The sequence below is a fragment of the Aegilops tauschii genome, chromosome 3 (assembly GCF_002575655.3).
Source record: "Aegilops tauschii subsp. strangulata cultivar AL8/78 chromosome 3, Aet v6.0, whole genome shotgun sequence".
Lineage (NCBI taxonomy): Eukaryota > Viridiplantae > Streptophyta > Magnoliopsida > Poales > Poaceae > Aegilops > Aegilops tauschii.
In genome coordinates, this window is record NC_053037.3 from 449,097,009 (window position 1) to 449,109,645 (window position 12,637).

The following is a 12,637-nucleotide window of genomic DNA, read 5'->3' on the forward strand; positions in this document are numbered from 1 at the left end:
TGCTTGTAGGAATTGCAATAATATCCAGTTTCCTCTCTATGTGTTAAAAGTTTTGAAGTTATGCTTGTTTTGTCTTCCTATGCTAGTTGATTCTTATTCCCATAAATTGTTTTCTCACAAAATCCCTATGCATAGGAAGTGGGTTAGGCTTAAATGTGTTAGTCATATTCTTCATGATGCTCTCTTTATGTTTCAATTCTTATCTTTTATGTGAGCATCATTGAAATCGTCATGCCTAGCCAAAAAGGCATTAAAGAAAAGCGCTTGTTGGGAGACAACCCAATATTTACCCTTACTGCTTTTGTGTGTCCACATGATTAAGATACGGTAGTAATCATGTTTTATAGCTTTTGTTTCAATAAAGTGCCAAGTAGAACCAATAGGATCTTCTTGGGTGATAGTTGTTTGATCTTGCTCCAAAAGACAGAAACTTTGTGCCCACGAAAATAATTGTTAAAATTCACCAGAACGTGATAAAATGCCAATTCTTTTTGCAGAAGATCAACATACAAATTATCCAGGTTGTCCTAGTTTTTCAGAATTTTTGGAGTTCCAGAAGTATTCGAACAAATCAGATTGCTACAGACTATTCTATTTTTCGTGTGTTGTTTGCTTATTTTGATGAATCTATGAGTAGTATCGGAGGGTATGAACCATAGAGAAGTTGGAATACAGTACATATTACACCAATATAAATAAAGAATGAGTCCACCACAGTACCAAAAGTGGTGATTTATTTTCTTATACTAACGGAGCTGACGAGTTTTCTGTTGAGTTTTGTGTTGTGAAGTTTTCAAGTTTTGGGTAAAGATTCGATGGACTATGGAATAAGGAGTGACAAGAGCCTAAGATTGGGGATTCCCAAGAAACCCCAAGGTAATATTCAAGGACAACCAAGAGCCTAAGCTTGGGGATGCCCCGGAAGGCATCCCCTCTTTCGTCTTCGTTCATCGGTAACTTTACTTGGAGCTATATTTTTATTCACCACATGATATGTGTTTTGCTTGGAGCGTCATTTTGTTTTGCTTGCTGTTTGAATAATATCCCAAGATCTGAAATTATTAAATGTTAGAGAGTCTTCACATAGTTACATAATTGTTCGACTACTCATTGATCTTCACTTATATCTTTCGGAGTAGTTTGTCATTTGCTCTAGTGCTTCACTCATATCCTTTTAGAGCACGAAGGTGGTTTTATTTTGAAGAAATAGATGAACTATCATGCTTAAATTATATTATTTTGAGAGTCTTAAACAACATGGTAATTTGCTTGGGTTATAAAACTAGTCCTAATATGATAGGCATCCAAGAGGGATATAATAAAAACTTTCATAATAAGTGCATTGAATACTAAGAGAAGTTTGATTCCTTATGATTGTTTTGAGATATGAAGATGGTGATATTAGAGTCATACTAGTGAGTAGTTGTGAATTTGAGAAATACTTGTGTTAAGGTTTGTGAGTCCCGTAGCATGCACGTATGGTGAACCGTTATGCAACGAAGTTGGACCATGAGATATTTTTTGATTGTCTTCCTTATGAGTGGCGGTCGGGGACGAGCGATGATCTTTTCCTACCAATATATCCCCCTAGGAGCATGCGGGTAGTACTTTGTTTTGATGACTAATAGATTTTTGCAATAAGTATGGGAGTTCTTTATGACTAATGTTGAGTCCATGGATTATACACACTCTCACCCTTCCACCATTGCTAGCCTCTCTTGTGCCGCACAACTTTCGCTGGTACCATACACCCACCATTTACCTTCCTAAAAACAGCCACCATACCTACCTATTATGGCATTTCCATAGCCATTCCGAGATATATTGCCATGCAACTTTCCACCATTCTGTTTATTATGACACGCTCCATCATTGTCATATTGCCTTGCATAATCATGTAGTTGACATCGTTTTTGTGGCAAAGCCACCTTTCATAATTCTTTCATACATGTCACTCTTGATTCATTGCACATCCCGGTACACCGCCGGAGGCATTCATATAGAGTCATATTTTGTTCTAAGTATCGAGTTGTAATTCTTGAGTTGTAAATAAATAGAAGTGTGATGATCATCATTATTAGAGCATTGTCCCGTGTGAGAAAAAAAGGGGCCAAAGAAGCCAATGAAAAAAAACGGAGGCCAAAGAAGCCAAACAAAAAAAAGAGAGCAAAAGAGAGAAGGGACAATGCTACTATCCTTTTTCCACGCTTGTGCTTCAAAGTAGCACCATGATCTTCATGATAGAGAGTCTCTTATTTTGCCACTTCCATATACTAGTGGGAATTTTCGTTATAGGACTTGGCTTGTGTATTCCAATAATGGGCTTCCTCAAAATGCCCTAGGTCTTCATGAGCAAGCAAGTTGGATGCACACCCACTTAGTTTCTTTTGTTGAGATTTCATACATTTATAGCTCTAGTGCATCCGTTGCATGGCAATCCCTACTCACTCACATTGATATCTATTGATGGGCATCTCCATAGCCCATTAATACGCCTAGTTGATGTGAGACCATCTTTCTCCTTTTTGTCTTCTCCACAACCACCACTCTATTCCACCTACAGTGCTATGTCCATGGCTCACGCTCATGTATTGCGTGAAAGTTGAAAAAGTTTGAGAATACTAAAGTATGAAACAATTGCTTGGCTTGTCATCGGGGTTGTGCTTGATTTGAACATTTTGTGTGATGAAGATGGAGCATAGCCAGACTATATAAATTTGTAGGGATAAGCTTTCTTTGGCCATGTTATTTTGAGAAGACATGATTACTTTGTTAGTATGCATGAAGTATTATTATTTCTATGTCAATATTAAACTTTTGTTTTGAATCTTATGGATCTGAATATTCTTGCCACAATAAATAGAATTACATGGATAAATATGTTAGGTAGCATTCCACATCAAAAATTCTGTTTTTAACATTTACCTACTCGAGGACGAGCAGGAATTAAGCTTGGGGATGCTTGATACGTCTCCAACGTATCTATAATTTTTGATTGTTCCATGCTATTATATTATCCATCTAGGATGTTTTATATGCATTTATATGATATTTGGGACTAACCTATTAACCTAGAGCCCAGTGCCAGTTTCTGTTTTTCCTTGTTTTTGAGTTATACAGAAAAGGAATACCAAACGGAGTCCAATTGACGTGCCAATTTTTGATGATTTTTTATGGACCAAAAGAAGCCTCCGGAGTAAAAGAGTTGGGCCAGAAGAGTCCCGAGCCATCCACGAGGGTCGATGGCGCGCCCTACCCCTTGGGCGCGCCCCCTATCTCGTGGACGACTCGGAGACCCCCCTGACGTGAGACCGATGCCAAAAATTCCTATAAATACAGAAACCCCCGAAAAGAAACCTAGATCGGGAGTTCCGCCGCCGCAAGCCTCTGTAGCCACCAAAAACCAATCGGGACCCTGTTCCGGCACCCTGCCGGAGGGGGGATCCATCACCGGTGGCCATCTTCATCATCCCGGTGCTCTCCATGAGGAGGAGGGAGTAGTTCACCCTCGGGGCTGAGGGTATGTACCAGTAGCTATGTGTTTGATCTCTCTCTCTCTCTCTCTCTCTCTCTCTCTCTCTCTCTCTCTCTCTCGTGTTCTTGATTCGGTACGATCTTGATGTACCGCGAGCTTTGCTATTATAGTTGGATCTTATGATGTTTCTCCCCCTCTATCTCTTGTAATGGATTGAGTCTTCCCTTTGAAGTTATCTTATCGGATTGAGTCTTTAAGGATTTGAGAACACTTGATGTATGTCTTGCATGTGCTTATCTAAGGTGACAATGGGATATTCACGTGGTCTACTTGATGTATGTTTTGGTGATCAACTTGCGGGTTCAGTGACCTTGTGAACTGATGCATAGGTGTTGGCACACGTTTTCGTCTTGACTCTTCAGTAGAAACTTTGGGGAACTCTTTGAAGTACTTTGTGTTGGTTTTGAATAGATGAATCTGAGATTGTGTGATGCATATCATATAATCATGCCCATGGATACTTGTGGTGACATTGGAGTATCTAGGTGACATTAGGGTTTTGGTTGATGTGTGTCTTAAGGTGTTATTCTAGTACAAACTCTAGGATAGATCGAACGAAAAGAATAGCTTCGTGTTATTTTACTACGCACTCTTGAATAGATCGATCAGAAAGGATAACTTTGAGGTGGTTTCGTACCCTACAATAATCTCTTTGTTTGTTCTCCGCTATTACATGACTTTGCAGTCACTCTTTGTTGCATGTTGAGGGATTGTTATATGATCTAATTATGCTATTATTGTTGAGAGAACTTGCACTAGTGAAAGTATGAACCCTAGGCCTTGTTTCCTAGCATTGCGATACCGTTTACGCTCACTTTTACCACTTGCTACCTTGATGTTTTTTTATTTTCAGATTACAAAAACTTATATCTACCATCCATAATGCATTTGTATCACCATCTCTTCGCCGAACTAGTGCACCTATACAATTTACCATTGTATTGGGTGTGTTGGGGACACAAGAGACTCTTTGTTATTTGTTTGCAGGGTTGCTTGAGAGAGACCATCTTCATCCTACGCCTCCCACGGATTGATAAACCTTAGGTCATCCACTTGAGGGAAATTTGCTACTGTCCTACAAACCTATGCACTTGGAGGCCCAACAATGTCTACAAGAAGAAGGTTATGTAGTAGACATCACTATGGTGCTGTTGTTGCCTGATATCGGAGCCCCCGGCCCGTCCTTGACAGATGCAGAGCTTCATGAAGAGCTTCAGCGCCTTCTGACACCGCTGCATCTGGGAAGCGTGGAGGCCGATGACTCAGCTGCCATCAATATGGATTTGTCCTTCATGGAATCCATGGCGGCAGGTGTGAAGGAAATGCAGGCCTGGCTGAAAGTGCAACTATCCCTGGGTGGTTTTGGTAATTACTAACAACATATAGCTCATTGAACTAATGCTATTTCAAGATGACCATTTTCGAAAGTTCAATGATTGGCATGGCATGGATTAGGAATGTGGACCCCTTAAAATGCTAAGGACACATATTGGCTCAAGCTCAAGACTCTACATTTTCATTTTAGTGATCCAAAATCACATTGAGTCCAAAGAAAAAGCCAATACTATTAAAAGGGGATGAGGTGTTGCTTAATGGCTTGCTTGCTCAAAATGCTTAGTGATATGCTCCAAAGCCCTCAACCACTTTCTCATATCCACATCTGTCCCAAACCGAAAGTCAAACTCGGCCCCACCGAAATGCTCTATCCGGTGCCACCGAGTTCATTTAACATAGCCACTTCCATAAACCCTAGTCACTTCGGTCTCACCGATAGGGATCTCGGTCTCACCGAGATGGGATTGCAAACTCTCTGTTCCCCTTCGTAACATTTCGGTCCAACCGAGATGAGCGATCGGCCCCATCGAGTTTGCAATGCAAAATCTGTTTCCTTTTCATAATGTTTCGGTCTCACCGAAATGAGCGATTCGGTCCCACCGAGTTTGCCTGACCAACTCTCTGTTTGCCTATTACAGAATCGGTCTTACCGAGTTTATGTGATCGGTCTCACCGAGATTACATTATGCCCTAACCCTAATGAAATCGGTCCCACCGAGTTGACATGTCGGTCCCACCGAAAAGCCTAACGTTCACATTTTGGACTAAATTGGTCTGACCGAGTTTCATGATTCGGTCCCACCGGGTTTGGTGAATTGTGTGTAATGGTTAGATTTTGTGTGGAGGCTATATATACCTCTCCACGCACTCTTCATTCGTGGAGAAAGCCATCAGAACGTGCCTACACTTCCAGCATACATTTTCTGAGAGAGAACCACCTACTCATGTGTTGAGACCAAGACATTCCAATCCAACAACAAGAATCTTGATCTCTAGCCTTCCCCAAGTTGCTTTCCACTCAAATCATCTTGCCACCAAATCCAAATCCCATGAGAGAGAGTTGAGTGTTGGGGAGACTATAATTTGAAGCACAAGAGCAAGGAGTTCATCATCAACACACCATCTATTACCTTTTGGAGAGTGGTGTCTCCTAGATTGGTTAGGCATCACTTGAGAGCCTCCGTCAAGATTGTGGAGTTGAACCAAGGAGTTTGTACGGGTAAGGAGATCGCCTACTTCGTGAAGATCTACCCTAGTGAGGCAAGTCCTTCGTGGGCGATGGCCATGGTGGGATAAACAAGGTTTCTTCTTCGTGGACCCTTCGTGGGTGGAGCCCTCCATGGACTCGCGCAGCCGTTACCCTTCATGGATTGAAGTCTCCATCAACGTGGATGTACGATAGCACCACCTATCGGAACCACGGAAAAAATATCCGCGTCTACATTGTGTTTGCCATCTCCAAACTCCTCCCTTTACCTTCATATGCAATGTTTTACATTCCGCTGCTATACTCGTAGACTTGCATGTGCAGGTTGATTGCTTGACTTGTTCTAAGTTGCTAAAATCTGCCAAGACTTAAAATTGGGAAAAGGCTAGATTTTTATTTGGTCAAGTAGTCTAATCACCCCCTTCTAGACATACTTACGATCCTAGAAGTGGTATCAGAGCTTTGGTCTCCATTTGCCTTGATTTCCATAGCTTTGGTGATCATAGCCTTGGTTTCACAACCTAGGAGAGTATGGCATCTAGCGAGGGAAATTACCAATGTAGAGGTCCTTACTTTGATGGTACTAATTTTGCTAGTTGGAAGCATAAGATGAAAATGCATATTCTTGGACATAACCCCGCCGTTTGGGCTATTGTGTGTATTGGCTTGCAAGGTGAATTCTTTGATGGGAGGGAACCGAACCGTGAAGCTACTGCGGAAGAGTTGAAGATGCTGCAATACAATGCTCAAGCTTGCGATATCCTCTTCAACGGATTGTGCCCCAAAGAATTCAACAAAATCAGCCGTCTTGAGAATGCAAAGGAAATTTGGGATACTTTGATTGATATGCACGAGGGTACTGACTCTGTCAAGGAATCCAAATTGGATGTGCTTCAAAGTTAACTTGACAAGTTCAAAATGAAGGATGGTGAAGGTGTCGCTGAAATGTACTCTAGGCTTGCTCTCATCACAAATGAGATTGCCGGTTAGGAAGTGAAAGATGACCGATAGATTCATCATCAAGAAGATCCTAAGAGCCTTGGGTGGAAAATATGATACCGTGTGGACATTGATCCAAATGATGCCCAATTACAAAGAACTCAAGCCAACGGAAGTCATTGGAAGAATTGTTGCTCATGAGATGTCACTCAAGGATAAGGAAGAGCTTCACAACAAGTCAAGTGGTGCTTACAAAGCCTCATGTGATACTCCTACATCATCAAGTGAGAAACAAACCTTCAATGAGGAATTGAGCCTAATGGTGAAGAACTTCAACAAGTTCTACAAGAGTAGAAGCAAGGAAAGAAGTTCAAGTCAAGGTCCTACAATGACAAAAGATCTCCAAGTCATGAGAGTAATTGCTACAATTGCGGAAGACCCTGACACTACTCCAATGAGTGTATGGCTCCCTACAAAAGAAGAGATGATTCACCCAAAAGGAGAAGTAGAAGAGAAGAATCACCACCAAGAGAGAGGAGTAGTAGAGATGATTGTTATGAACGAAGAACCTCTCGGAGAAGCAAGGATTCGGAAAGGAAGGACAAATCATCAAGGAGCTACACAAAACGAAGACATCAAGCTCACGTTGGTGAATGGGTATCCGACTACGACTCCGACCATCACTCCGAAAGAAGTTATCACTCCGACTCCGAATATACTCAAGATGAAGGTGTTGCCGGTCTAGCACTTGTGTCAACCAACTCCTACGAAATATTTGACTCACCGAATGAGGGAATTGGGAGATGCTTCATGGCTAAAGGCCCAAATGTATCACACCCCGAGTATGTTGATTTCCATAGTGATGAAGATGAATTGCTAGGTGATGATGATTTACTTGTTGACAACTCTAGTAATGAAAACTATGGTGAATTTGCTGTTAATCATGCTAATCAAGATAAAACGAATGATGATGATAAGAAGGAGATTGAGTGTCTAACTAAAGAACTAAACACTCTTAAGTTAGCTCATGAAACTACCTTGGAAGATCATCAAGAACTTTTAAAGACTCATGAGAAGTTAGGCTTTGAGAAGCTCAACCTTGAGCAAGAGCATGGGTTCTTAAAAGCAATCAATGATGATCTTCGCAAGAAAAGTTCTTCTTACATTGCCAAGCGTTTACTCTTGTCTACTTACATGCCATAAGTTAAATCTAGCAACAAGAGTAAGAAAGATTCTTCCTCTAGTAGTAACAACAATCATGTTAAATCCAATATTGTTGCTTCTAGTAGTTCTCTTGATTCCCCTAATGATTCTCTTAGCCAAGTTACACTTGAGCAAGAAAATAGCTTATTGAAGGGAATCATAGAGAAAGGTGTTTACAAGAGCCTTGCTGGGAGTAAGCAATTTGAGGAAATTGTACGCGAGCAAGGAAGGCACTGGAAGAATCAAGGTATTGGTTTTGTACGAAAGTTCAATGCCAATGGAGTTGAGTGGGAAGAAGATCAATACCCCAAGACGAGGTTTGTTCCTCAACAAGATAAGTATGATCCTACTTTCCAAGGAACACAAGCTCAAGATGATCTTCCGCAACAAGACCACATGCAAAAAGGCAAGGATAAGCTTCAAGAGGAGATTGATGCATTTGAAGAAGCTCCTAAGGCCTTGGTCAAGTGGGTTCCCAAGACAACATCAAGTTCTACTTCATCAAGTATGACTGCAACTCCAAGGATTCCCATCAAGATGATGTGGATCCCGAAGAAGAAGAACTAGAGAGTTCTTGAGGGTGACTCTGCCAACATACTTCACTCATATCATTTTGGCGAGGACAAGTGCAAACAACTTCCACATCTTGCACTAGTTCAAGGAGTCACAAACCCTCTTGTTGGTAAGACAAGGGACAAGGTAACCTAATGCTTTCATTGACATCATCTTGTGTGAACATCACTCTATGTCTATGGATATCCTTGTTTGTTCCTAGTGGGACTAACCCATGTAGGTATTGAAAGTGCAACTCACTCCAATGGATTGCTCCAAATGATCTACATCAACATTGAGCATCCACATCTTCAACATCTACATGAAGTCATCATCGACAAAACCCAAGGTTAGTTCATCCCTCTTAGGGGGGATATCACATCTAGGGGGAGATTTACTCTAATCAATTGAGCTAGAGCAACTCTAGTGGTGTGAATACAACAATGCTTTATGTAAAAGTGGTAACCCCACTTGTGCTTAAACGATGAGTATGACCTATGATCAAATGTTCTCATTTGACTCCTAAGTCAATATACTCATATATAGATGACCTAGTCATCGCCAATTTCTTGATAGATACTAGAGTGTTTGTGCATGCTTTGTCACATATTTCATTTGCCATTTTATTGTGTGAGCATGTTGATTGCATATTTTATTCATTCGAGGAGACACACTTGTTGCTTTGATAGTTTGGCCTTTTCTCTTTTGCCAAGTGGATGGACAAGAATGCCTAAGAACCTCCTCTAGCTATCTGTGCTTTTCTCGTCTCAAACTCTTTTCATGCTACATCACAAAGTTTAATCAAGTCAGATTCGAACCATTATGTGTGAGGAGCACTCGCAGTCCCCGATTTGTCATAGACTTAAACTTCCAAAACCTCTCTGTGCATTTCGGTCTGACCGATCCATCCACTTCGGTCACACCGAGTTCACTGAGTTGATCTAGGTTTTCAATCTCGGTGCAACCGATTTGAACTTTTCGGTCACACCGAGTTGTAGTAACCGCTTGCGATTCTACATCTCAGTGCCACCGAGTTGTTCCACTCGGTCACACCGACAGGGTCAGGATATATATACCCACTGTGAGATTTTGGAAATTTCTTCAAAACCTCTCAGCCTGTGTGTGTCCTGCTCTGCCACATCGGGTCTCCGGATCGTCTTCTCGTCGCCAGCGGCATCCCGCTGCTGGTTTCCATCGCTGTCAACGGGATTCAACCCCACTGTTGCCGCCGTAGCGAACTCACCGCCGAACTAGGGTATGAGTTCGATCTTTTGTGCTGATTCCTTACTCTGATTCTTAGCACAATGCAATGACATGTTCTTTACCACGTATGAGATCAATCTATCCAGAGAAAACATCCTTTAGATTAGGTTTGATTCAAAAATTTAGGGTTAGGTTTCCGCTGAACTCATCTCGGACCGACGGAGTTGTGGAAATCGGTCTCACCGATTTGGTATAGGCCATTGCACTTGCACTTTTCGGTCAAACCGAAAGTTGCAAATCGGTGCGACCGAATTCAACTCTCAGTGAAACCCTAGCAATCTCAAAGCCACCAAACTGTGTCTCGGTATGACCGAGTTCACTAGTTTAGACTCCAAAAGTTGCTTCGGTGTCACCGAGTTTAACAAATCGGTAGCTCCGAAATGCTTTCTATGGAGAACTAAAACTAAGTTTTTGACTCATCTGTTTTGCAAAACCCCTGCACTTTGTGATGCTCATCCACTCTATCTCATCTATATCTATTCACAGGGTCTGCTGTCAGTTTGCTTGCCAGAATGTCTGACCAGAGTGATAGCCAGAACAAATCAGAAGAGCAAGTGCACATGAGTGAGGGCACTAGTCCCTCAAGCAGCTATGATGAGGGCAGCAAGAGCACTCCAAGCAATTTTCCCAAGGCATCCACTAGAACAAGGAAGAAGAGAACCTCAGACTCTGAGGATGAAGACTATGTGGCTACAGAGGAGGAAGTTAGCTCCAAAAAGAAAGTCCTAAAGAAGGAATATGGTACTGCTACTGCAACTAAGCCTGGTTTGCACAAGAAGGCCAGGACCTCCACTCAGGAACCTTCCAAATCAATTGGAGGAGAGGCCGCTGGTGAGGATAAGAAGAAGAAGGAGAGAAAGAGAGGAAGATGGTGCAAGAAGGTGGACCCCATGGCAGAATTTGAAAGGCATTATTCTGAAGAAGAAGATGAAGAGGAAGGATGCTGCACCAGCACCCAAGTCCCAAAAGCTGAGGGGGATGCTATTAAGTCAGGGGCTGCCCCTTCAAAGCCCAAGACTGCCCCTAAAGCTATTGCTCAAGCTTAGAAGACTTCAAAGCCCAAGAGGAGCACTAGGAACATTCCAGCTGAAGAGAAGAACAAGGCCCCAGTGCCTGAGATGGAAGAAGAAGATGTAGAAGCCCAAGTGCTAAGGAAACTCAAACCGAAGATTCCAGATCATAATGACAGTCATCCTGTGGCAGAAGACATGAAGATTAGGAAAGATGCAGGTCTGAGACTTTGGAGACAAAGTGACCCTTATGCTGTGAGAAGGAAGACTGCTATGGACTACAGGTTCCACACCAAAGAACAACAAGATTTCTATGAGACCATTTTGCTTGACAAGAAGCCTATTGTTTGTGATATGAAGTGGGTTGATTGGGAATACATTGATGAGAGTGAAGACTATTTTCCAGGTGTACATGAAAGCTTCAAAGCATGTGGTGTTGACAAGTTTGTACGTCAAAAGCTGACAAAATGGAATGATGAACTCATCATGCAGTTCTACTCCACTGCTCATTTTTATACATATGGTAGAATTGTATGGATGTCTAAGGGTACAAGGTACCAGTCAACTGTTGATGAGTAAGCAAAATTGATCAAAGCCCATGACGAGCATGAAGATGAATTGGATGTCTATGCCAAGAAGAAGAAATACCGAAACTCTATGGCAAATATGTACAAAGAGATCCCAGACAAAGCATTGGACACACATAGATTTGGATCTTGATGACCCACAAGTATAGGGGATCTCTCATAGTCCTTTCGATAAGTAAGAGTGTCGAACCCAACGAGGAGCAGAAGGAAATGATAAGCAGTTTTCAGTAAGGTATTCTCTGCAAGCACTGAAATTATCGGTAACAGATAGTTTTGTGATAAGGTAATTTGTAACGAGTAACAAGTAATAAAAGTAAACAAACTGCAGCAAGGTGGCCCAATCCTTTTTGTAGCAAAGGACAAGCCTGGATAAACTCTTATATAAAGGAAAGCGCTCCCGAGGACACATGGGAAATATTGTCAAGCTAGTTTTCACCATGCTCATATGATTCACGTTCGTTACTTTGATAATTTGATATGTGGGTGGGCCGGTGCTTGGGTACTGCCCTTCCTTGGACAAGCATCCCACTTATGATTAACCCCTCTCGCAAGCATTCGCAACTACAAAAGAAGAATTAAGGTAAACCTAACCATAGCATGTAACATGTGGATCCAAATCAGCCCCTTACGAAGCAACACATAAACTAGGGTTTAAGCTTCTATCACTCTAGCAACCCATCATCTACTTATTACTTCCCAATGCCTTCCTCTAGGCCCAAACAATGGTGAAGTGTCATGTAGTCGACGTTCACATAACACCACTAGAGGAAAGACAACATACATCTCATTAAAATATCGAACGCATACCAAATTCACATGACTACTTATAACAAGACTTCTCCCATGTCCTCAGGAGAAAACGTAACTACTCACAAATCATATTCATGTTCATAATCATAGGGGTATTAATATGCATAAAGGATCTGAACATATGATCTTCCACTGAATAAACCAACTAACATCAACTACAAGGAGTAATCAACACTACTAGCAACCCACATGTACC